Here is a 26,263-nt window from a genome sequence, read left to right as displayed (position 1 = left end):
GTTTCATTGTGATCAGGTTTGAAGAGCAACAGTGTTCTCCTATCATGGCACAAACACCACCCTGAGGAGCTAAGGCTAAGTCAATAGCCATGCGTGTTTGGAGAGCCATAAGGCGTGTGGCTGACAGGGTGTCGTAAAGATCAGCGATGACATCAAATGTGGCATTTACAAAGGTCTGGAATCTGTAATCAATGGTTTCAACACGTAAAGTGAGCAAACCTACTCCAAACTGTGGGAACATTGCCATGCCGACCCTGCTTCCTGTAGACCAATACTTGTGCTCTTGTGGGACATTGCTGCCTCCCCAATCATCATGTGGCTCAAAGTCAACATATCTCTTAGTTCTGCGATGTAATGGGTGTGCTTTGATTATGTAGGTGTGATCTGAGACTGTTACTGGTGTGCAAACTGTGGTTGTATTTTCAGGTAACTTGGTGTATGCCTTCCAACCACACATCCACCACACTCCGTCCAGAGCTATGTGGTGTGCTGGTTGTGCATTAACTGTAACATTACAATGTTTAATGTCGATGGGTGTGATAGGTTTTCCACCTGAACTGGTGATCTTGACACACATTGGGAAACAATATTTGTCGTCTTCAATGATGTTGCAATGGTGGAGATGTGCTTTGTCAAGTGTGACTTTAAAAGCCGTAGCTGTTGCTTTGGTAACAATTAACAGTGGTTCGTGTGTCTGATTTACAGATGGTGTGAGTGTCTCCTGCAGTGCAGTGTTGGCTTCTTCGTAAGACAATGGTGTGGCATACAATGCTGGTTGGTTGGCTGCACGAGGTAAAAGGGAACAAACATAACATCCTGCTCTCCCTTGTGAATGGGCAGTGTGGTTAGCATACTGCCACCATGTGTTGGATGCCAGTGGATGTGAATATCCTTCGTCTTCTATCTGGTCATCCCAATGCTTAAAAATGGATGGAGTTTGATTATCATCTCGTGTTTGAACGATGTGTATTGGTAGTGCTGCCACGGGGTTACCTCCAGTACTTTGAGGTTCTGCTTCAGAATTCAATATACAGTACTGGAATGGATGTATGTTTGGATACCTGCCAACCCATGGCATTAACGCCATTTGCAAACAAGCTTCTGTGGATGTGTTTACTTTCATTTGCAAATGTGTCGTGTTCTTTGTGAATTCCAACACTTCCTTTTGGTAGGCCTGGGCCAAGGATGTTAACTTCTAATTAACTGTCCTGTGACGTGAAACACCGAATCCCACCCCTCCCGATACCCATTGTCAGTCCATCTGTTGGGTGGGGTGCCTGCATACCACTTGTAAGTACCGTGACGTGTCCGTGGTACATATCTGTTGCCCCCCATGGCTTCACATTCTGTGCACAGTGATCTCAAACCATTCAAAGGGCTATCCAGAGTTGCTGTCCCTTTGGCTCGTGGAATGCATGCTGTATATGCCTGGTCTTCCATTACTGGGCTGGGCCATGTTGGGCACTGGCGTCATGACGTCTCTGGGCCCCAGATCTGTGTTTTAATGTTGGGTATAGTGTCAGTGTTTGTGAGGTGGACCATGTTTATAGGTGTGGTACAAGAGTTCAACTGACCCTAAGAGTCCAATTAACCCTATTTCAGTTTGGTGACCTTTTTGCAATGGCTCTGGTGAATTCAAGTGTCTCTTTCAGCAATCTTTTTTTGCAGTAGGGGTGGTGAGTAGGACTGTGAAGGGGCCGTCCCAGCGTGGGCTTGACCAGGTTTTCCTTTTCACCACTTTCACCAGAACGAAGTCACCAGGGGTCACCGTCTCAGTTAAAAAACAGTTAGTATTAGGTGAAAATCAACGCAAAATTTGTTAATTTTTTTCAGTGTCAGTAATAAGTCGAAACAATGCAGAAAGTGATAACAACGGCAATAATTCCGGCATAAAAAAACGGCGGAGAAATTCTTCGGAAGGTCGCAGAGGCAAGCAAAACACAAGTGTTGAAGCGAACGATTCGACGAGAGAAAATAAACAAGAATACTCCTAGCAAGAAAAGGAATTTTCTGCCAAAATGGACTAAATTATATTCCCAGTGACGCTATGAGGAGGATGATAATGGTTTGGCCCTTGAGAAGGCATAACAACAACAGGACGGGACAGCAAACCACGAAGAATATATGAACTGAAAGATCTGAAGTGATAACTGCTTTGTATTTCCAATTAACTGTGAAGATTACAAGTGCATGAATGTATAGACTAATATTTCAGCTATTTTATTTTGTATAAAGTACATTATTTTGGTGAACTGAAAAATCTGAAGTGATAAGTGCTTTGTATTACCAATTAACTGGTGATTAAAACTAAATGAAAATATAGATTAGTATTTCAGCAATATTATTTTGTATAATGTACAATATGGTGAACTGTAAAAAACCTCATGTGATAACTGCTTTGTATTACCAATTAACTGTGATGATTAAAACTGAATGAAAATATGAATTAATATAATTATTCCAGCAATATTATTTTGTATAATGTATAATATTGTTGTGAACTGAAAAATCTTGAAGTGATAAATGATTTGTACTACCAATAAACTGTGATGATTAAAACTGAATGAATATATAAATTTATATTATATATTTGTTGCTGATTGACAATTTCAACCTTGATAACGCTAAATTCTGGGGACCCATAGATCTCTGGTGGGACCAATACATTTTTGAGCATGCGAGTCCCCGGGACCCATCACTTTTCAGAGGTGAAATGAACACTGCTCATACCTTCTGAACTTTCAAATTACAATTTTAAAAATAATGTTGCTATTCTATCGCACAACTTTATTAATTAAGGACCCTATCTACTTCACATTACATGCTACTTTGCCACATCCTGTGGCCGTTATGGAAAACTGCATTTACCTTCGGCCACTGTCCTACAAAGGTAGGTACCAGGAAGCCTCTAAGGAGCGCTCAAGACCAGCATGTGGCTCCTGAGCAGGTTTAGCGGGTGGAGAGGTTAGAAAGAATCTTCCTCTGTTTAGCCTATCAGAATCTTCATCTGTTTAGCCAATCAGAATGCAGAACACAATTACAATTTGCGAAGCAGTGAACCAGTGATAACCCGTAGCAAGATGTCTCTCAAAGTAAGTATTAGTTTAATTAAAATTATGGCAAGATGACCAGATGTCAATAGTCATTTCCGATAATGATGTGTTGTTCGGCCCTGCGATTGACTGGCAACCAGTTCAGGGTGTCCCCTGCCCACTGCCCGGAGATGGCTGGGATGGGCTCCAGCCCCCCCGCGACCCTAATAAGAATAAGCGGTATAGCTAATGAGATGAGATGAGATGTGTTGTTCGCGAACTAAAAGGTTCTATGAGTGGTATCATCTCCGTGTCTGCCTACTTTGTTTGCTAAACAGAGAGGTGAGAGGCGGAAGCTTGGAGTTCAATACAGAGAACGAAAATAATGAAAGTACTGAATATAAAATAAAATGAATCAAAGCCTAAAGAGGCAGATTCAGATTCATTTGAATGATATTGTCAATAAAATACTGCCTTGGAACCCAAGATTATCAGATATAATTATGTGGCAAAAAGTCAGAGTTGATAAAAAAGTCAGCATACATGCTAAACTTTTGACATTAAAAAGCTGATAATGTTCTTATGCACTATTTTTACATGCAGTATTCCGAATATATATATATATATATATATATATATATATATATATATATATATATATATATATATATATATATATATATATATATATATATATATATATATATATATATTATATAGCAAACGTTTACAAGACAGAAATCTATTGCTATTGTTTGACTCAGGAAGACTTAGTCTTGCTTCAAGAAAGTAGCTGTAAACTAAAATATTAGTCTTCAGTCAAGACTTTGTTGTTGTTGTTTAAATCTGCAAAAAAAAAAAAAAAAAAACGAAATAAAAAAAAACAATTGTTAGCCGTTTTTAAAGACCAAAAAGCGGTAACTAACGCAGGGGTCTGGAACCTTTTTGTCTGAAAGAGCCATTCAAGCAAAAAGTTATTTTAAAAAGAGCCACACCATATATATTTTAAGACACAATTCAACAAAACTGGAAAGATTCGCAGCCGAGTGTGAAGCAGCAGGGATGAAGATCAGCACCTCTCAGTCCGAGACCATGGTACTCAGCTGGAAAAGTGTGGCATGCTTCCTCCAAGGTGGTATGAGATCTTGCCCTAAGAGGAGGAGTTCAAGTATCTTGGGGTCTTGTTCACGAGTGAGGGTAGGATGGAACGGGAGATCGACAGACAGGTCGGTGCAGCGTCTGCCGTCATTCGTACCCTGTACCTGTTCGTCGTGGTGAAGAGGGAGCTAAGCCAAAAGGCAAAGCTCTCGATCTACCAGTCAATCTACGTTCCTACCCTCACCTATGGTCCTGAACTGTGGGTTATGAATGAAAGAACACAATCCCAGATACAAGTGGCTGAAATGAGTTTCCTCTGCAGGGTGTCTGGGTTCTCCCTTAGAGATAAGTTGAAAAGCTCAGTCATCCGGGAGGGACTCTGTGTAGAGCCACTGCTTCTCCACATTGAGAGGAGCCAGTTGAGGTGGCTCGGGCATCTGATAAAGATGCCTTCTGGACGCCTCCCTCGGGAGGTGTTCCGGGCATGTCCCGTCAGCAGGAGGCCCCAGGGTCGACCCAGGACACACTAGAGGGACTATGTCCCTAGGCTGGCCTGGGAATGCCTTGGGATCCCGTCGGATGAGCTGGAGGAAGTGGGTGGGGATAGCTATGTCGGGGCTTCCCTGTCAAGGCTGCTACCCCCTTGACCCGACCCCGAATAAGCGGAAGACAATGGATGGATGGATCGATTCATCATTAATTGACTCAACTGTAACATAAATATTTTAAAGAGCTTCCATTTAAGGGTTTCCTAGCGACCAACTGCCAAAATGGGTTTGCCCTATATCTACTGGACTGAACCAATAGTCTTTTCAGTTTTGCTCTGGCTTCCCATGAACTCAAATCTAATCACTTTGGAAAGCATAGAAAAATGTGCAACAACTAAATCTGATCTCTGAGCCATATGTAGTCACGAAAAGAACTGTATTTGGTTTGCGAGCCACAGGTTCCCGGCAACCTGGTCTAACTCTTAAAACTGTTTTGTTAGTGTGTGAAACAATGTTGTTTTTTTTAAATTAGGTTTTGGTGTTTCAGTAATTTTTGGGATTTTAAATTATTATTTCTGTTTATACTGTTTAGGATTACTATGCTAATGACTTTCTGAAGATTGGTGGTTTCCCAATTTATTTTTCTACAGCCCTACTCTCTTTGCATTTAAAATGTAACTGCTGAAGAATACTTTGCGTATAATTCATCCACCCATTCATTTTAAACAGATTGTGGACATGTTTTGCTTTACAACATTGAAGTGCAGATCTTTCTTTTCTGCCAAACGATTCATCTTGAACTCCACTGAAATTAATGTTGAATTATATTAATGCTTTTGAGGTTCTTGAATGAGAAAAAAAAACAACAACTTTAAAACTGTAGTTGTCAACCGCCATGTACCGGGCCGTCGGTGGTTTGGTACCGGGCCGCACAGAAAGAAAAAAAAGCCTTAGTTTGTGCTTCTACCGAATTAATTTGTTTGAAACACAATTTTTTTTCAGGGAAAAATTGGATTAAAGTTGGTTGGTCAAATGCCAAATATTGATCTTGTTTTGCTAAGTATGGTATGCAATGACAATCGAACGTGAACGACGGCAGTATAGAGCGTCGAATCTTGGCCACAAGCCTGAGATTGTAAATGTCGAAGTAAAATGCATTAAGTTTTATCGCATTTTAACACTATTTTTACTTACAGTGCCACATTGAAAAACGATGTTTTGGCTGAACTCTTTCCCATTGTGCTGCATGAAGCAAAATAAGCCGCAAAAGGACGTTGTATAACGATTGACTATTCACGTACGCCTTTAACAATGTAACAAAATACCAATACTGTAAAAAAATGTCTCCTGGAGAACTAAATTACCGTCAACCGTATATTATTTTAAAAATAAAGCCAGTAATGCAAATGAAGTGTCAGTTGTCTCTCGTTGGCTCTGTCATTGTGACATTGTGTCATTGTGACAACAGAATTACAGGTTTTTGTTCAGGAACAGTAATATGACTTATGTGTCCGCACTATCTATTATTTATGTGTCAGACTGTCTACTTGTGTGTCTTAGTGTATGTCCTAGAGTGGGTTTTTTAATCTTCTAGACACTGAGGGTTGAGAGTAACGTAATTTTAATTCTCTGTTTATGCTGCAGAATTGACAATAAAGCTGACTTTAACTCTGATATGTTTATTTTTTTGGTCGAAGCTCATTGCAATCGGGAACGTAAGCCCTTTTTCATGGTTTTATGTAAGTTTGCTGTGTTGTCACAGAAGAAAACTTCTTTACCATAAAAATTACGCATTGTCCTTGTCTCTAGTCCGCACTGTGCTGCACCTCCTGTTTTGGCTCTTGACATTTATTTTGGTTTCTGGTTGGGGTGCACCAATAGATTTGTCCTTCCCTCCTGCCTGGTAGGAAGGAAGCAGCGGCAGGCCAAATAGGGAGAGTTGCTGGGAGTATGCCTGTCAGTTACAAACTCAGCTATAAAGAGTGACTAAGGGCGCGAGACGAAAGAGAGAGACAGAGAGAAGCTGCCTTATATCTACTTGGAGAAGCGATGATTTGAGAAAATTAGTGGAGGAGAGAAGTATTTATCCCAGAAAATCTGATCCAAGTACTTGATAAGGATGGAAGATATTGAAATTTGGACCGATTCGTGCACCACTAAATGGAGGATTAGTGGAATAATTTTACACAGTAAATCTGAGTTTATTATTATTGCTTTGTTATCACTTTATTTGGGGCAGGCGGCTAGAATATTATCGGAAGATAGTACAAAAAAGATTGTCGACCAATGCTTTAAGAAACTTTAAGTTAGGACAGCCTCATTGTAAAATGAATTTTAGCAAGATGCAATGAGTTAATTGGAGTGCAAGTGCTCATTTTGAATTTTGTATCAGTCTCCTTTTCAGATCAGTGAAGGAAAACATTTCCCCCAAAGCTATGGGCTAAGGAATCAGTGCATATACTGTAAATTATTCCCAATAGATGCATGCCAAGCACATCAGCTCATGCTCATCCTCTGTGCATGCACGTGTGTAGATAATGTATGTGTGTAGAGACCCGACTTGCCTAATCAAGATTCAGGAGAAGCTTCAAGGAGGAAAACATTATCAAAGTGAGATAGACTCTAAACCCCTCTTCATACATAATAAATTATTCAGAGCTCCACAAACTAAACTCAAAGTCATTAATGAATGCAGTGCAGTCACCATAGTGCTTAACCACATTTCATTAGACTGGCGTGAGTGCAACTGAGACAAAAATAACAAGCAGATTAATAAACGGGAAATATCAAGGAGGTAAATTATTACTCCATACTATAATAATAATAATAATAATATTAACTATAATTACAATAGTAAAAGTAAAAATAATAACGAAAATAGGAAGTAAAATAAAACTACTATTAATGTAGGAAAACTAATCGGGAATTTCGGACTACGAGTGCACCCAATTTGTAATATTTGTACATTAGATGGCACTGTTGTCTAATGCATATGAGAACCAGTGCCAAATCAGGCAACAAGACAGCGGACATACATGATGGCGAGCTAAGTAGGGATTCCACTGTGTAAAAGAAATATGAATTTCTTGACCTATAATTTTTCATAAAAAATAACATTGATATAATAGTTTGTATTTCTGCCTAGTATTCAATGTTTTTTTAACTGTATACAAGTTTTTTTTACCACTAGGAGGCACTCAACATTTCACACTGTCCCTTTAAGATCAAAACTCACCTAAATTTTGTCTTATATGATGTGAATATGAACAACACAGGCCGACTCAAAATAGTATTTTTCCCAGTGATTTAGGATCTAGTATCTGTCCCCTACACGTTGCTGCTTATCAATGGCAAGATGTGGCTCATCTCTGAAAAGCAGGATAATGCTTTGCACCAAAAAACACCAGAGACTGGATAATAAAGGTGCTGTATTGGAGTCAGCTCAGGAGGCTTCTCCTGATACTGGTAACAATATAAACTAGTACTAGAGGGATAAGAGCCACCAAGCTGTACTTGCCCAAAACACACCACAGGTAGTAGTGCCGCTACGACCCAGGTAGTTATGGGGTACGTGTATCGTGAACAAGCCACACCCGATTTTAAGACGCATGCCTAAAAAGCCACAAAAATGAATTCATTCAGGTCCATTTCTGCATGTTAAACCCAGCACACACGAGGTCTGTACAGATGCTCTATATCCTTGAACATGCTTGAATTTTAATGCTGTGTTTTCAATGTCAGGAAAATGCTTTAATTTTGTGTGAAGTGCTTGAAAATTCTTGAAAGTCTTGTCTTATGATGCTTCTTCGCAGTCTGACTCAACAGATGACGCATTAAACTAAGAAAGATAAAAGGTAAAATAAGAAAGTTGGCTTAAAAATGACCCTGCTGGCCCAGCGCTGGAATTGCAACGCTTTGGATGGCGTTGTCATGTGAACCGTCATCACCCCTCACAGGTGCACTCGGAAAGTGACATCTGAACAGTTAAATAACACCCAGATTCCAGTAGGTTACAGATTTAATGAAGGATGACTCGAAAAAGGAAAAAACAAACAATGGTAAAACAATACATGCACAGCATCGGTTGGTTTGGACACATGGAGAGGATGGATGAGGAGCGAATGTTGAAGAGGATATAAAGAGCAGAAGTAAATGGAAGGAGACCAAAAGGAAGGTCACGATTGACGCGGATGGCTGATGTTATGAGTGCACTGCATGAAAGAGGTCTGAATATAGTGGGCGCTAGAGCTCTTCTTGGTGATAGGAATGAGAGAAGATGTATTGTGAAAGGATAGTGGGATGTTTGGACGTATTTTAAGGGATGGGCAAGGCACCTGTATGATACGGCAGGGGTAAACTAGTGAAAGCTGTTTGGCCCTGCTAATAAACAGAAGAGTGTGTTGCGTCACCCTGGTCTGAGTGACATGGTTGCTTACTTGTGTCATGTTTCATCTGGAGGGACCAACATGACCAACTTGGGTGCCAAAGTGGTTAACTTGTTTGGGTGTTTGGGCATTTGGGTTGGCCATGGTCAAATTTTGGGTGTTTTGCTATTTCTCCCCTATTCCTTTTCTTTTTTTTGTGTTCGTGTTTGTCTTGCTGTGCCCCCGCCCCCCCTCGAGGGATATGACCAGGGTAGACAGATAGATGTCTTGATAATTACACATGCAAGATTAAAATGGCATATCTAAATAGTAGATATATTTCAGGCTCTGAAAAATACATGATTCACACCGGATTTGTCCTTTTAATGGTACTGGAAAAAAATGCAAAACTAACCTTGAAAGTGCCCGAAAAGAGCTTTAAATTGGCCATAAAAAAACGTACCAACCCTGCACACAGAGGGCACCAACCGCGTGGGGAAGATTTGGGGTCAGTGCTTTTGGCTGCAGAACGCCACCGCCGATGTGCCCCTGCACACCTGACGTTTTCAACAGTGTTGTTTTCAGTTCTGATCAAGGTTGTTTATGTCATGTGTAACCCTTCTAACCTTTCAAGATAACAATTACAAAGAGGAGCACATATTTACTACTGCACCAAAAGAAAACATGAATCAGGGCTGCATTGCATAAAATGACCGCCCCAGGGCAACCATACTGTGGAGAACAGTGCCAGATTGCAACACAGACGTGGTTGTTGTGCTGTTGACACTGGTAGTGATGGACCAAATTGTTTTCGCCTGTCATAAGTTCTCAAAAATTAAAGGAATCTCCAGAAACTTAAAAATGACTCTGATAATATGAAAAGAGAAGATCACAGTTAATGGATCCCTTAACTGCATGGGTCGCCAGGTCACCAATGAGGACTCAACTCTGGACAGCCTTTTCCAATGCTGACGGTCCCTGGGCTATTCTTGGGTTGTGGCAAAGTAGGCACCAGTCCATTCCTTAATGTTGTTAGCACAGTTATTTTCCGGTCTTCCTCTCCTCCTGCCCCCTTTGACTGTGCCCTGGATAATTATCTTGGACTGGCTACTGATGATCTTGTGACATGACCATACAACTGAAGTCTTTGATTTCACTGCAATGTTCTTGTTCCTCCAGATGGTATTAAGTGTGGCTGTAGTTTGAGCTATCCTGGCCATGACTTCTGGTTCTGAACCCTCTTTTGATAATACAGCTTCAATATATTTAAATTTGGTGACAAGTTCTATCTCTCTGTGGTTGATGGTGATATCTGTGGAGATAGCTTGGGGATTATTGGTCATTACAGTGGAACCTCGGTTTTCGAACGCCTCTCAGTTCGAACAAATCGGAGTCTGACCAAAAATTTCGAGAAATTCTTGCTTCGCTGTTCGGTCAAAAAATCGAATTCGAATGCCGGTAATGCGTGAGTGCGTACGCTAGGGTGCGATGCTGAGCGGCGTACGGGTGTAGATCGCTCTTTTCATGACCAACTGTTATCGCGTGCGGACGTGCTTCGTTTTGCTTTTGCTTTTAATATAGGTGTACGAAGTGTTTTAGCCCCTAATTATGCCTCCGAAGAGTCAGTGCAAGCAGCAAAGTTGCTACAGGTGAAAAAAGAAAAGTAGTGCCTACAACTATTGCATTTAAGAAATAAATAATAGCAAAATATGAAGGAGGTGTGCGAGTGTCTGATCTTGCTAGGGAATACCCCACCGTCCACCTGCGCCTTCTGCTGACCACCACAAAGGTAAGAAATCCTATTCATAATTATTTTCTTTATCCTTTTTTATTTTTACACGTTCATGTTAGCGTAATCTTTCGTACGGAAGATTGCGATAACGCGAACGTACGATTAGCCTGGGTTAGCTTTATGTTTACGTTAAACATTCAAGGTAAACGTTCAGGGTGTTGGAACGGAGCCCAACATTCAGGGTGTTGGAACGGAGCCCCGTTTCCAATGAACCGCTCACCACTTGTTGTGGAGACCCGGGTGCTAAATGACTTGTAAAACTACCTGATTTTTTTATTTTTACACGTTCATGTTAGTGTAATCTTTCGTACGGAAGATTACGATAACGCGAACGTACGATTAGCCTGGGTTAGCTTTATGTTTACGTTAAACATTCAAGGTAAACATTAAGGGTGTTTGAACAGATTAAAATGATTTACATTATTTTTAATGGGAAAAAGGATTTCGGTGATCGAATAAATCGGTTTACGAACAGGGTTCTGCAACGGATTATGGTCGAGAACCGAGGTTCCACTGTACTTTGTTTTTTTCTGTGCTGATTTCCATCCGATACTGGGTTGATGCTTTGTCCAAGCAATTGACCAGAGCTGCAAGTTCCAGTTAGTCACCTGTCAATTCGGCAGTATTTCAGCAAAACAGAGGTTCGTGATGTTGTGTCCCACAATACTGACTGTACATTTATGTTTCTCCAGAGCTTTGGATATGATCAAGGAAGATGTTGAAGTAGGAGAACACCAACCCGGTTTTACACCGATTGTGGCTCGAAACTATGTTCCAACAGTACTATTGATAAGTACCGCACTGTTGGTGTTTGAATGGTTGTTCAATAGTCTGAACTAGGATTCTGGCCCATATTGTACTCCCGCATTGTGGCCAATAAAGCCTTCTTAAAATCAAACAAAACGTGATAGAGGTTCTTCTGGTGTTCTCGAAACTTTTCTCATAGGAATAAAAATCCGTTTTGTGGGGCTCCTTCTGGGGAGCATAGTTCCGTACCGTTTAACTCCTGTTATGGATTATGTGAAAAATCTTGGCACAAAAACTAATTTCCCTAGGAGGACGTGATTAATATTCCCAGAACTTACCTCAGTGTTAGGGCAGCACTGCGGCGCAGTGGTTAGCGCGTGTGCGTCACAGTTCTGAGGTCTTGAGATTGAACCTCCTGTGCGGAGTTTGCATGTTCTCCCTATGCTTGCGTGAGTTTCCTCAGGGCACTCAGGTTTCCTCCCACATTCCAAAAACATGCATTTCAGGTAAATTGGCCGGTCCAAATTGTCCCTAGGTGTGAATGAGCGAGTGAGTTGTCTGTCTCTGTGTGCCCTGCGACTGGCTGGCAACCAGTTCAGGTTGTCACCTTCCCCCTTGCCTGAAGATCGCTGGGATGGGCTCCATCACCCCCGCGACCCTACTGAGGATAAGCGGTGCAGATAATGAATGGGTGGATGGATACCTCAGCGTTTTGTATTTAGAGTACATGCGCTGTGGAAATTGGCCACACCATGTTTAAAGACGCAATGTTGTAGCAAAATGTATCCGCTTGTAGAGCAGAATTCACGGTAGTAAGGGAGATATAGAGAAGAATCCTGTTTGAAACTTGTTGCTCAGAGCATTGAAGCATTGATCGCCGTAGCCTAACGCTGTCCTCAAGGGCCAAACATTTTGGTGGTTTCTCTGTTACAGCTCATTAGCGAGTTCTGCAGAAGCTTTCTATCGATTCAAGTCATTTGAACAGACATCCTTATGGCAAAAAAATTCGACAAACATGTAAGAGAAAAAAACATATTGAGAACTTAATTGAAGGCATTGGAGGAAAATAACCAGAAATTATGTGAGGTGTTTATTTTTTGGAGCCTTGTTGATGATGGTGTCGCACATGGACGAAGCGGCTCACAGCTCTTCAGCTAATGTTTTAATTTATTATCGTTCTCTTGTCTATTTTGCTTTCTCTTCTGGAGACATGCTTGGCCAATAATACCTATTGTCACGAGGAACCTATAAATTTGCGTCTGAATCTATCGCTCTGAAAATGTTGGTCTACTAGTGATCCAAGGAGCCAAGAAGAGGTCCGCAGGTTCGAAAGCATTCTCGATTCGGTCTCTGGTGCTGTGGAATGCTCGTCCCCATGAGATTCGATCCGCAACTTTAGGGGAACTGTTTAAATCTAGGCTTAAAACACACTTCTATTCTATAGCTATGAATAACTTAAATTTTATGTTGACAATATCTGTGTATTATTTATTATTGCAACATCCATTGCAGCCTGGTCATCCTGGAAGGGGGATTACCTCGTGTGCGGTCCCTTCTCAAGGTTTTTTCATTTACCTCATGTTGAGGTTTGTGAGTTTTTCCTTGCCCTCATGTAGGTTTTATATCAGGGGATGGTGTAATAATAGTCTGTGGTTTGCAATAATCTGTGGTCTGTGCACATGCTCTGGTGTTAACATAAAAATTCTTCAATGCTTCCAACAACTTTCCACCCACTCCACACATTACCAACACCTGCCACCTCTCTTCAACCCTGTCATATGCTTTTTCCAAGCCCACAAAGGCAAATAAACATCCTTACCTTTTGCAACATATTTCTCACACACTTGTCGTACTGCATACACCTGATCTTCCTCTCCTGAAAACACCCTGCTAGTCCATCACCACTTCATCTGTTCTTCCTCTCATTCTCTTAATCAAGACTCTTCCATACAGCTTACCCGGCACAGTTAACAAACTGATACCTCTTGAATTGCTACATCACATTTACCCTTATACAAGGGCCCCACACCAATTTTAGAATAAGGTAATATATTTTTTCATATTGTATTTTCATTCACCAAGGGTACAAACATAAAACTATTTTAGCTTGTACAAAAATAATAATACCACATCCAAGGTAAGAACAAAATAATTAGACAAACAACTTGACCTAATACAAGGACAGTAACAAAAACTAAATAAAGAGTTTTCCCACTTCCCACACATTAGACACCTGAATGCATTATTTAAGAAGAAGTTTATAATTAGATGAGTAAGTACCCTTGCACACAGCACAGTATACAGGAGGCAGTCAAGTTAAGAGTCCAATGAGAGGCTTGGAACAGACATCAGGTAATTACACCAGGCAGGCTAATCAATCTGGGCATTTAATTTTTTCAACATAGTCAAGGAAATTAGACCAGGAGTGGCGAACACGTGGCTCTAGAGCCACATGCAGCTCTTGGCCATTAAGAATGCGGCTCTTTGCCTCATCATATTTTCTATATACTGTGGCTCTTTGCCTTGTTTCATGTTTAGTTTTTTTGTGTGTACTGAGGGTGGACACTTTCCTTGAAATCAACATAAGAACAATACTTGTATTGTAAGGAGAGGAGTGTGTTATGGAAAATAAGATGTTTTTAATTGTGTGTGTTTGTGCGTGTCTGTCTGTCATGGCAGGTCAGTGCATGGTGTGGCTCTTTGACTCTCACAGATAAAAATTTCGGCTATTTGTGTCAAACGTGTTCGCCACCCCTGAACTAGACCATTTTGCGTCAAATATAAAATAGGGATAAATAGGCTTACTGAATGATTAAAAAAATAATTTTACTGGGAAATCACAATCACCCAGTACTGGTGAGCTATTTTCAGAACAGGTCTGCGTAGCACCTTAACTGTCCTTAGGGAGCAACACGTTGGAGACCTCTGCTTTAGAGTAATGATTGTTTTTTCCAAATAACGCTGGTGAGCCGTACATTTTTAGAATAGTTAAAAACTCTCCTTCCAGAAATTATGCAGAGACAGACGAGACCAGAACATGTGGGTGTGATTTACTGGGGATTGAAGGCGACGTGCACAGTTTGAGTTTAAAAGAATTGTTGAGCTCTGTGAACATTTTAGTTAGAATCAGTCCATGTCACACACTTATTGAGGAGGTTTGTAATCTCTTAAGCACAGGCTCCCAGACTAGATCAGGTATTTCTTGGCCAGTTTCCTAGTCAAGTCCAGTGTTGGGAATAACACCGTTGTTATGTTGTTACGCAAAGGCGTTCTTACAGCGTTGGTTTTTTTTTGTTTTGTTTTTTTAGTAACAGGGTGGACTAACCACTTATTTTTTCTGCCGTGACTGTTACTGACAGTCAAAAGCAGTGTTGCACTGTTAATACATTTAAAAAAAAAACTCCCAGGAGTAGCGAGTCTACTCTGCTCTGTTTATTTGTCATCCCTGTTCGTCCAGGTATGAGAATAGCTCCTATAGGAGACAAAATGTATGTGTTGTTGTGTTGTATGGTTAATTTTGTTTTTTTTCCATGTGATGGGCACACGTTAACTTGGTGGTGTATAAAGGTAGCAATGCTTGTATTGTCAGGGAAAGGCAAAAGGTTTTTGGACAGCTATTCTGAGCTGTGCTACGTGTAGGCTGGTTTGTTGTTAACTTTGGTCCGAGAGTCTCTTGTACTGAGGAACAAGCTGCCTGAGGTGAAGTTTGAGAAGTTTCCACCCACTCTACACATTACCATCATCTTAAGAAGGCGTTGGATAGTCTGGTTGGCTCGATACACTATGGAAGAATGTACAGAATGTCTCAGGTTATTAGATTGACTTTGGAGCGTTAAACAGACTTTGTTGTGTATTTTATTTTTGAACTGTTTGCTTTTGTTTTGAAAATAATTTAAAGTTTGTACCACATATGTTTACTTGACAGGTTTTCTGACGGAGTAAAATTACCTTCATAATGGTTTATTATGGACTTTTGTTGTACAGAAAATATGTTTGGTTGCCAATGTCTACTTGACCAGTTGTCTCAGGAGTTAGATTTTAACTTTTTTAGATTTAACTAACACACCTTACATTTTTAACTGCAACTATTTTTGTTGCACTTCAACTGTAGGATAAACATGCAATAAATTTTACAAGGTTCTATAACACAACTACCGGTCTGTTTATTATTTCAGTCTGGGTTCCACAACACCATACAGAGACATCTCATGCTCAAATATTACACACTGAACCTTTAAGTCATGTACATTTCAAGAAACTTAAAAAAATGACTCCATTCCTAATGGAACACAGACATATGTAACTCCAGTGAACTTAATGAATACCGTAAATTCCGGACTATAGAGCGCACCTGATTATAAGCCGCACCCGCCACTTTTTAGGTGTTTAGCCACGTTTGTACTTACACAAGCCGCACCCATGCATAAGCCGCGTATGCCCGCATTAGTACTCGTGCTCGTGACACAATGACAAGTTTAACCCTGACCATTCTGAAAGTTCCACGTTTGTAACCTCATAGATAGTGCACAAACCTAGAATCTCAGTCGGCATCATGAATGGAAAATGATACCCGTAATTAACGTATGATGCAGACTTGTAAAGTCCGGGTCCCGTTGAAAGTAACCCAAGGAAACAAAATGTATATTTCCAAAGTTAAGGGTGGGAAAAATTTATATCCACTATTGTCCGCTGCGATAAATGACAGATCTACCGGTAACTCAGATTTACTCCAATTCCCATCAGCCCGCGTTTGATCCGCCCCTTCTTTTTCATTTGTCCGTGGAACACATAACTGAATAAATCTCTAAAATAAATACATTACAAAAATATACAGTTGCAAATACATATTATACATGGTTAGACATATTTACGAAGAAAGACGGTACACCGAGGGAGTTTTCAAAGCTTTAATAATAATAATATAACTTTCATCCCAAACCGTGCCTTTGAAAGGTACCAACACGCTAGTTAGCATCACGCTCGCAACGTATCAAACTTACCTGTTAGAAAAAAAGCATCCGTTGATTGTGAAATTCACGGTAGATCGCTCTCAACTTCCTCCTCATAACTATCACCATCAAGGGCATCTTCCTCAATATCGGAACGTACCTTAACTTTACAATGTATGCTTAAATGTAGAGGTTGCAGTCTTTCTTGGCGCATATTATCAACTGGTCTTAATCTTACATTTTATACTCCAGCACCACTGGTGGCCGTTAGAAAAATTCCATAAATTGGCCGCAGGGCTGAACATTTGGGAAAAAAGTAACGGCTTATAGTCCGGAATTTACGGTAAATTTACAACATCCGGGATTACTTAGGAGGAAAAGTCCCATTTGTCCCGTCAGGCAACAGTACAAACAGGTTGTATTGAGTTACATTCATTTGGTGATAATGTATTTGTAGCTTCCAATTCTTTTACAGAGCAATTTAATTCATTACCGGTTATGTTCCCTCTAAGCTGCGCGCGTGCGCAATTGCGCACTACCCGCACATGTTCGGCGCACAAGAAAATCTATCTGGCGCATAAACAACATCAACATAACGTATTAATTAATATCTAATATTAGACTTAATCTAGTCTAATTAATTCGCCCAACAATATTGTTTTTTTTGTTTCTCACTCAGTGAGTGACAGGTGTCTAGCCAATGATACGATACAGTTCACTTACGATACAAAGCCAATCATGGCATTGAATGCGCTTGCGTCTGCGCCCCACCTATATGCGCTGTGCAGGTTAGCTTGCGGGTTAATAAATGCTATTAAAAACCCCGCATCATGGCGAAACGAACAGGTAGCGACACATCCACTCAGCAAGCCACAGTAAAAAAGAAATACAAGTCTTTTAAGATGGAATGGTTGACAGAGTATGTGCAAATGGAAGAAAAAGCGGTGAAATTGGGTGAGATTTTTTCTTTTTCAAGTGAGAAAGGTCTACTCTGTAAAACATTGTATTTCGGTTTTCATATTTCCATAGCATTATTAGTGCAGTATTTCAGCAGTATTTCCGTAGTAGTATTTTCGTAGGGGAATTGATGTGGTATTTTTATAGTTGTATTTTGGTTGTAATATTGTAGTTGTATTTCTGTAGTGTTACACTAGTGTTTCCATTGAAGTATTTCTGTAGTATTTTTTTAAGTATTTCTTTAGTAATTTTTCTGTCATATTTTTTTGTGTTATTTGTGTAGTATTCTTGCAGTATTATTTCTGTAGTGTTTTTGTAATGTTTCCATAGTATTTTTGGTAGTATTGCTTGCACAAATCATTGTGCAAAATGTGAATGCTTTAATGTGAGCAAAATGTTATGTCTGAAAGGTCTATATGTCTCATATCTTCCAGAACAGGACCCTAGGCCAGGCCAAAGCAGGACTCTTCCCATGGCCAAAGCAGGACTCTCACATACTGTATAAAAATTACACATCCCATTTTTCAGATTTTTGTCTTTTTTTTAAGTGGACCAAATTACTTATTTAAAAATAAAGCATGCATTTCTGATGTTGCTCACAGTAGTCCTCAGTTTGCTCAGGGAGCTTGTGTGTTTGCTCAGATACATGAAAAATTAGAGGGAACATATTACTGATTACTGGTAATTGACTTTGCAATCATGCAGGCTCAAGGCAATCGATCAAAGAGGCATGGGAGCAATTGTTAATCAGCTCTCAGCTATCAGCACGGCAGCAAAGCAGACGGGCTCCACATCTTACTTTTGTCTTATTTCAGTCAGTCTCGGTTTTCTTTATGTATCCAGCTTTTCTTGTTTGGTCACGCTACAAATGTCATTAATTTGGAAATTACCCTTCAATCATGTCTGCAGGCACCTTAATATTGTCCTGGGAGAGTGGAATATATTTTTGGCAAAAATTGCTGAACAGAAAAAAACCCAAAAGCGGTCAGTTAGATTATATGGGCATTTTCCACATTCAGGGTAACCTACATTACTGCCTGGGAACTATGGTGGTCATATTTAAAATACGTCCAACTTTTCCTGGGTAGACAGACACACAAACAAACAAAGAAAGATCCCAAACGAAAAAAAACTTGTCACCACCCTTGCTTTGCTTGCCGGTCATAATCACAGTGTTTCCACTCAGTTTTGGGCAGCATGGACCAATTGTTTGCTATCTAGCCAGAATAATAAGAACAGAGGTAGAAACAAACTAGACCAAAAATCTATACAGTACAATAATTAATTCATGTTATCAAAATTGGCTGGCCAACCTTTATTTTGTGCCATCTGTCTAATGTTTAATGAGTACAATTAAAATTATTAAATCAAAATTATTTAATAACGCAAAATCCACTCAATTTTGAAATTTCATTTAACTCTATTGTCAGTTTTTTAATGCAGACTGTTTCACCCATCAGAATACACTATGCAAATCAGGGTTTCTACTCTGCTCAAGTTCCGCTCCCCTTTGCCTGTTGTTTAGCAATGTTACATGTTTAGGTCGTCGATCCAATCCAAATAAGTACATGGTAGTATTGATTGATCTATACAGATCTGATACGTTTTTCTTGGAAAAGTTGTGATCATTAAAAGTTTGAACCCACCCCCTTGAGTAAGGTTATGTTTAAAATAAACACATCACAAAGATTTTAGGCACTAAAAATGATTCAAACTTTAACAATATGAAAATTATATATAAATATTTATATTAAAACAGTTTCAGAAAAAAGCAGAAATTCAAATTAAAAAAGCAGCAATGTAATGACAATTCAAATATAACAAACTTCTCAACTATTCCACCCATTGCACAATATTTTGGAAAAAAAAAGTCAGAACGTGCAAATATGGTCAACAATACAAGGTAAAAAACCTTGAACAGTATAAAAAAAAAGCCTACGACAAGAATTGTATTAGAGCAAAATTGAAAAATCAGCAATGTAACAAACAAGCGTTTTTTGCTCTGTTGCCACAGTGACAACGGATTTAAAAGTTTTTGTTCAGGGACCGAACCGTTTACATTTTTGATTGCAGTCGGATGCGCTATGGAGGGTGAATTTTTTCATGTGTTTATGTAAATTTGTCACAGTAGCAGGTCACTACCACAAAGATGACACCTGGCGTTCTCCTTTTCTGCTGTTGCAAAATAAAATAACAAAATGTGCTATAAATTTCGTTTGCCTTTGTTATAATAAGCTGAGAATCTGGGTTTATGCATAGATTTTGCCTTCTTTCCTGCCTGGAAGGCAAGATGCAGTAACAGGCCAGGTAAAATATCATGCCTGTCAGACACATAAACAGGCATAAATTAGAGAGTGGCCGAGGGCGCTGGCTGAGAGAGGGATAAGGACTGTGCTATCTACATATATTATTGAAGCGGCATTTGAGGAAATTGGTGGAGGGGCGAAGTATACATCCCAGGACAATCGTATCAATTAGTATCCCTACCCCTACATTTATTTCCTAATGCACACTCTCACATGTAGAGTATTCAACGCTTGGCTAGAATTCCGCTTAGCAATGTCAGAAAATGATCAAACAATGTCAAAACTTGTGAAGTGAATACTGTGTTTTAAGTCAATCACATAGATATGTTATCTGACTGATACTGGTGGAAGGTGAGGTTGGAGAGGGAGACGTTAGCTTGCATTTGCGCATCAAATGTTGCTGTGAAAACTCCACCACAGGGGGTCCGCCCCTCCCAAGAGACCGGAACTGAGAGCTGGTACATGTCTCACCTTGAAAGGGCAGTCTAAATTTGGCCAGCAAGACGGCAGATCCAAACAAAAAGAACGGGACCACTCTATGTATCATCCTGAATCAGATGTACCTTTTTGAGGTCGTTAACTGCATAAAGACACCTGTCCACCCCATACAATCAGTATGACTTTAACTTGTAACATGGCGAAGACCAAAGAGCTGTGCAAAGACACCAGAGACAATATTTTACACCTCCACAAGTTTGGAAAGGGCTAAAGAGCAAATGCCAAGCAGCTTGGTGAAAAGATGTCCACTGTTGGAGCAATCATTAGAAAACGAAAGAAGCTAAACATGACAGTCAATCTCAACTGGAGTCGAGCCCCATGCATGATATTCTAAGAAAGGGGAGGAGGAATCAGCCCAGAACTACACCACAGAAGATTTTGGGGAACAACATATTTTCCTTAGTCAGAGCATTGAAGATGGGTTGTGGCTGGGTCTTCCAGCACGACAACGACCGAAGCACACAGCTAGGAAAACCAAGGAGTGGCTCCGTAAGAAGCATATCAAAGATCCAGCATGGCCCAGTCAGTCTCCAGACCTCAACCCAATCGAAAATCTTTGGAGGGAGCTCAAACTCCGTGTTTCTCAGCGACAGCACAGAAACCTGACTGATCTAGAGAAGATGTGTGTGGAGGAGTGGGCCAAGATCCCTCCTGCAGTGTGTGTAAACCTAGTGAAAGACTACAGGAAACGTTTGACCTCTGTAATAGCAAACAAAGGCTACTGTACGTGATGACGTGTTAATAATTTCAATCTCATAAGTCTGACCCAAGTCTAAATCATGACCCGGGCCAAAACATGAAAAAAAAACTGATTTATAATCCAGAAAAATAGGGTACTGGCTTAGCATTAATAATATTAATATTTGGATCGCTCCACTTACCCATATTGCATAGCATCAATTGCACGCTTCTTGGACACAAGGAAAATGTTTTTTAAATACAAGAAAAAAAGCCCACCAATTCAAAAGAAAAATTAATATGTACAGGTTTCAGAAAGATTACATCAATAGGCTAATGCTGCATCCAGGGATCATGGCAAGTCACACTTGTCTCACTGTACGAGGAAATTAGCACATGAACACAATTTTGTACAAAGAGAGCCGAGTTGTAATTTCAGGAGGGGAAAAGAGGCAGAATCAACTCATAGACTACAATCGGTTATATGGGTTATATGACACACACGTCTGGTAAAAGTAAGAAATGATTAGACTCAAGATCCGGTTCCTGTTTATTCAAGAAAAACGACTTGTGTTGTTGGATGGATAGCTGCAGTTTATCTGTCTTTAGCAACTATCATGCAATACACCAGCGATGTGCAACTCAGTTTGTCTCCGGGGCCGGATCCTCACTTTCTGTTCTCAAGCAGGCAAGATCAGTAAAAAAAAAGGTACACTTGAAATTCTTTCGTGGCTCACCCTACCTATTCTAATCATCGATGAAAAGGGAGCTTTTCTAAGCATAACACATTTGTTCTCAAACAATCTGAAAAATGGTTTTCATGTTAGGCATTGAATGCGTTAACTGGTTTATTTCAACAGCCAGGTGAATGCAGTTTTACACCTAAACTCACCACGCTCTACAAACTCAACTGGGAGCAATGAAAAATGTCATATTTGCATTTTTTGTCTTACTGGTTTGAAATGAATAAAGAAGAAATACTTAATTTTAGCAGTGCATGGATATTAAGATTGGACTACAATAGATCAAACTACTTGGCTGGTGGTACTAAAACTGAGAGTATCATTTACCTCCCTTTAGCTGCCAAAGGGAGCATTTATGTAAGAATGAATTTTGATAAGAAATACCTTGAGACTTTAGTAGAGCAAATGAGCTCAGCACAAAATTGACTTCCAAGTAACTCAGAAGTTTGGAATGGATGGAACGACTGCGTCCCTTTTTGTACAGTTCCAAACGTACCAATTCATGATGTAACATAATGAAATCTGTTAACATGAAATTTGAATGTAATTAAAACATCCAAGGCTATGTATTGATAAAATCATGTTCTCAACATATGTAATTATATTAATGGGAGGGGCATTCTCAAGTACAGAACATTACGCAAATTTCCCGCTTCTTTGGCTTTTCGTCCAAAGAGGCATGACCTGGTCAAACGCCCCTGGTCCATATATAAAGGGGAGCTGATCGATAGGTCGCCCTCTTTTTCTCCTCCTAGCTTAATCGCAAGTCGCCTTATTTGTCGGGGGTGTGAGGACCTGCACTGTAGCCTTGAGAAGCACGTGTGCCAAAAATTGAGACCACACAGAGCACGAGACCAAATCTCCCCACAACAACAAGTTAGAGGATGGTGATAGGGTGGTCGTTTTGGTTGTAACATTTCTCAGAATTCACTGTGTGAATATAACTTGTTTTTATATTCTTAAATATAAAAACAATCTTTCTCACACACACACATGAAGTAACGGTTCAATAATCAGTCTAATTGCGTGTCTTGTACGTTTATCAATGTTGTAGTCTTTTATTTTGAAGTTGCATTTCCGGTGTATATCTGTTTCCTGTGTGACTAAAGTTAACTAGAGACACGGGGGCACGCAGTGTGGCCGGGAGCCCAGCCAGGGTGAGTGGCGTTTGGGCCATCACCAATGCTAATAAATTTTATTTACCTTAATGCTTGTTTTTATTTGTTTAATTCTGCCAACATAGAGTTCATATAAGTTTTAACTTTAACATTTTGGTGCCGTGAAACCCGCTTGGACCTCCTTTTGTTGTGTAATGAAGTCCGGTTGAAAGAACAAAGAAGCACATGGAGAAGCACATGGCGTTTAGCAACACGATGTTAGCATTCTGGAGTCTTGGACGGACTCAAGGAGGCTCCAAAAGAACCAGACTGGCATTTATTTAGGTAAGAACATGCATTAATGTATAAATTTGGAATAATTTTAAGAAGCAGACATTTTGTAATGAAATAATCAGGGTTTGGGATGTTGTGAAGCTTTGGAGCGCGCTAAAGAGCATGTAATGCAACTAAATTCCTGGGTACAAAGAAATACTCTACAATCTAAGAGAATGCCAGTTGAATTAGGGTGCATTCTGTTACTCAAACTATATTTTTAGTTTGAAACGGTTCAGATGTATGAGACGGGTAAATTACGTTATATAAGTACGGAATAACTTACAGGAGCTCACAAGCCCAAAAAATGCATGTTCCTGTTCAGTTAAAATGCCGTGGAGAAATATTATAAAAAAGGGCGGCGGCGACCTCAATCAATTAAATTAATTGTTAATGTCCGTGGGCTGCGGCATTCCCCCTGACGAAAATTGTGTAGAAAAAACAACCAAAACTCATTAGTTGTAAACGCATGGCTTCAATGTGCACTGAAATTAAATTAAACTGATTTTTGTGGGCCCTCTGTCTGTCCGTCTGTCTGTCTGTCATCTGTGCGGTCAGGACTCTGGGGAGTGTGCCAGCACTCTTGCCATCAGCTGTGTCCCCTACACACGTCCGCCACGAGGCAGGAGGCTGTCATCTCAGGGAAGAAGTTAGCTTGCCACATCCGAAAAGAGGTGCAGTCCAATGTGGACAACTGGATGGTGTCACCTCATCTACAAGCAACACATCATCACGCCAGGAGCTGTGGGGATCCTTACGGTGGCCATGCTCATGAAAAACAGCATCAAAAGCCGCCAATAATGCCCTAATCTATTCTCCCGAAATAATAGGTATTGGATTCCACAATGATATCTAGAGAAATGGTCGTAAAAGTACCAAAATAAGACTCCTAAAAAACTATGGGAAGAAACGAGTTTAGGTTCAATTTCTTCTATTGTTATGTTATGAGCCAGTTTTCACTTTGGACTTTGCAGACTGCTTTGTTATATTGGTATCAGTTCCCATACATTATACAATTTAAATGGACAGCATTGTCTAAAAGGACTTATCCCTACCGATAAAGGGAACCCCCCCCCCATTGCACACGCGAAGATCCGAGCGGGTAAGCTAATCGAGCCCCCGTTCACGAAGTCATCCAGGCCCTGTGGAGACCAATGCACAGGCAGGGTTCTTTGTTTTGTGTTTTTTGTATTTGTTATGGTTTTTGTTCGTTTTATCTGTGATTCTTATAGTTAACCATCGCTCATTACTACTACGTTTTCTAATATAAGAAACACTCTCGACCTCATGGAAACGAGGTGGGAAGAGGGGAATTTTTTCCTTTACGAAGGTTTTTCGCCCCTCCACGAAGCTACCAACCTGTTGGATTTCTTAATGATGTACAAACTTGAAACCTCTGGTATTGTTTTCTTCGAAATTAACAACAGGGGGGAATAATAGGGTGGTCGTTTTGGTTGTAACATTTCTCAGAATTCACTGTGTGAATATAACTTGTTTTTATATTCCTAAATATAAAAACAATCTTTCTCACACACACACATGAAGTAACGGTTCAATAATCAGTCTAATTGCGTGTCTTGTACGTTTATCAGTTTTGTACTCTTTTATTTTGAAGTTGCATTTCCGGTGTATATCTGTTTCCTGTGTGACTAAATTTAACTAGAGCCCAGCCAGGGCGAGTGGCGTTTGGGCCATCACCAATGCTAATAAATTTTATTTACCTTAATGCTTGTTTTTATTTGTTTAATTCTGCCAACATAGAGTTCATATAAGTTTTAACTTTAACAGATGGTTTCAAATTTAACACCATGTTTGCTTGTTCTTGGAAATAAGCGTTTTTTTTCTGTAAAAGGAAATCTCCCCAAATCACCGAGCATTTTAGTGTGAAACTTTCTTTTTGGGTTAGTAACTTTCAGCGGTCGAAAACTCCTATAATCTCCAGAACTCAAAAGAACTCAAGTAATAACGTAAGTTACATTTTTTTTATCAGTGTACCTACCTACCTACCTACCTACCTACCTACCTACCGACCTACCTACCTACCTTCCGTCAATCGCGGCCTTCTCCTTGGTCTCCTTCCATTTACTTCTGCTCTGTAGATCCTCTTCAACATTCACTCCTCATCCAGCCTCTCCATGTGTCCAAACCCACCGAGTACTCTCTTATCCACACGCTTGCTCAGTTCCACTACTACTCTAGTTCTGTCTCTCACAATTTCATTTCTCAGTCTATCCAATCTTGTCACTCCTAACATAGTCCTCAAACACTTCATCTCAAAAACATTTAATTTCCTTTTCAAATCTGCGTTCCGGCTCCAAGTCTCTGCTCCATACAACACAGCTGGCACAATAACACTCTCATACAGTGCCCTCTTAACATCCATACTCATACTCTTGTTGCTCATCACTCTCCTCAGAGCACCCAAAACCTTGCTTCCTTGATTCACTCTGTGCAATACCTCACACTCCATTCCACCAACTGCAGCCACATCCCAACCCAAGTACCTAAAGCTTTCAACTTCTTCCAGCACCTGTCCATGCAACCTTATTTCTACCGCCATGCCCACTCCATCAGAACCTTATTCTTCCCGACATTCACACATAACTTACGCCCATCACACACTCTTTAAAACTCCATTACCAACCTTCTCAATGTTTCTTCAGAATCAGCCACAAGCGCTGTGTATTCTGCAAACAACTGTCTTACCTGCCACACCGCTCCACTGTTATCCATCACCTCTACACCTCTGTATTCACCTCTCTCCCCACACCATCCATGTACACATTGAACAGCCATGGCGACATAACACACCCCTGTCTCACACCACTCAACACAGGGAACCACTCACTTGTCTCACAAGTGACTCTCACACATGCTCGGCTGTTCACATAAAAACTCTTCAATTCTTCCAACAATTTTCCACCCACTCCATACATTACCATCACCTGCCACAACGCCTGTCATGAAATGAAATGATCTGCATTTATATAGCGCTTTTTAAGTCAATGACTTCCCAAAGGGCGTTACAATGTGCTCCACATTTCCCAATAGCGGCCTTGTATTGCAGCCATGTAAGACGCTAACCTGCTTATTGTGGGTATTAGGGGTTCAGTGTCTTACCCAAGGACACTTCGACATGTAACACGGACAAGCCAGGTTCGAACTGGGATCCCTTGATCCC

The 26,263-nt window shown here is 40.2% G+C and overlaps 1 long non-coding RNA gene across 1 annotated transcript; it reads left to right on the top strand.

Annotated features, from left to right (window-relative positions):
• The first annotated feature begins 22,713 nt into the window (after nt 1-22,713).
• On the top strand, nt 22,714-24,808 carry LOC148359072 (uncharacterized). The gene is made up of 2 exons (XR_015851319.1): nt 22,714-23,094; nt 23,641-24,808. It is a non-coding gene; the product is annotated as an uncharacterized LOC148359072 (long non-coding RNA).
• The last annotated feature ends 1,455 nt before the right edge of the window (nt 24,809-26,263 follow it).

The sequence above is a fragment of the Urocampus carinirostris genome, chromosome 9, assembly GCF_059441175.1.
Source record: "Urocampus carinirostris isolate Australia breed hairy pipefish chromosome 9, RoL_Ucar_1.0, whole genome shotgun sequence".
Lineage (NCBI taxonomy): Eukaryota > Metazoa > Chordata > Actinopteri > Syngnathiformes > Syngnathidae > Urocampus > Urocampus carinirostris.
Note: the sequence above shows the minus strand (reverse complement) of the source record. Positions and strands in the feature narration are given on the sequence as shown.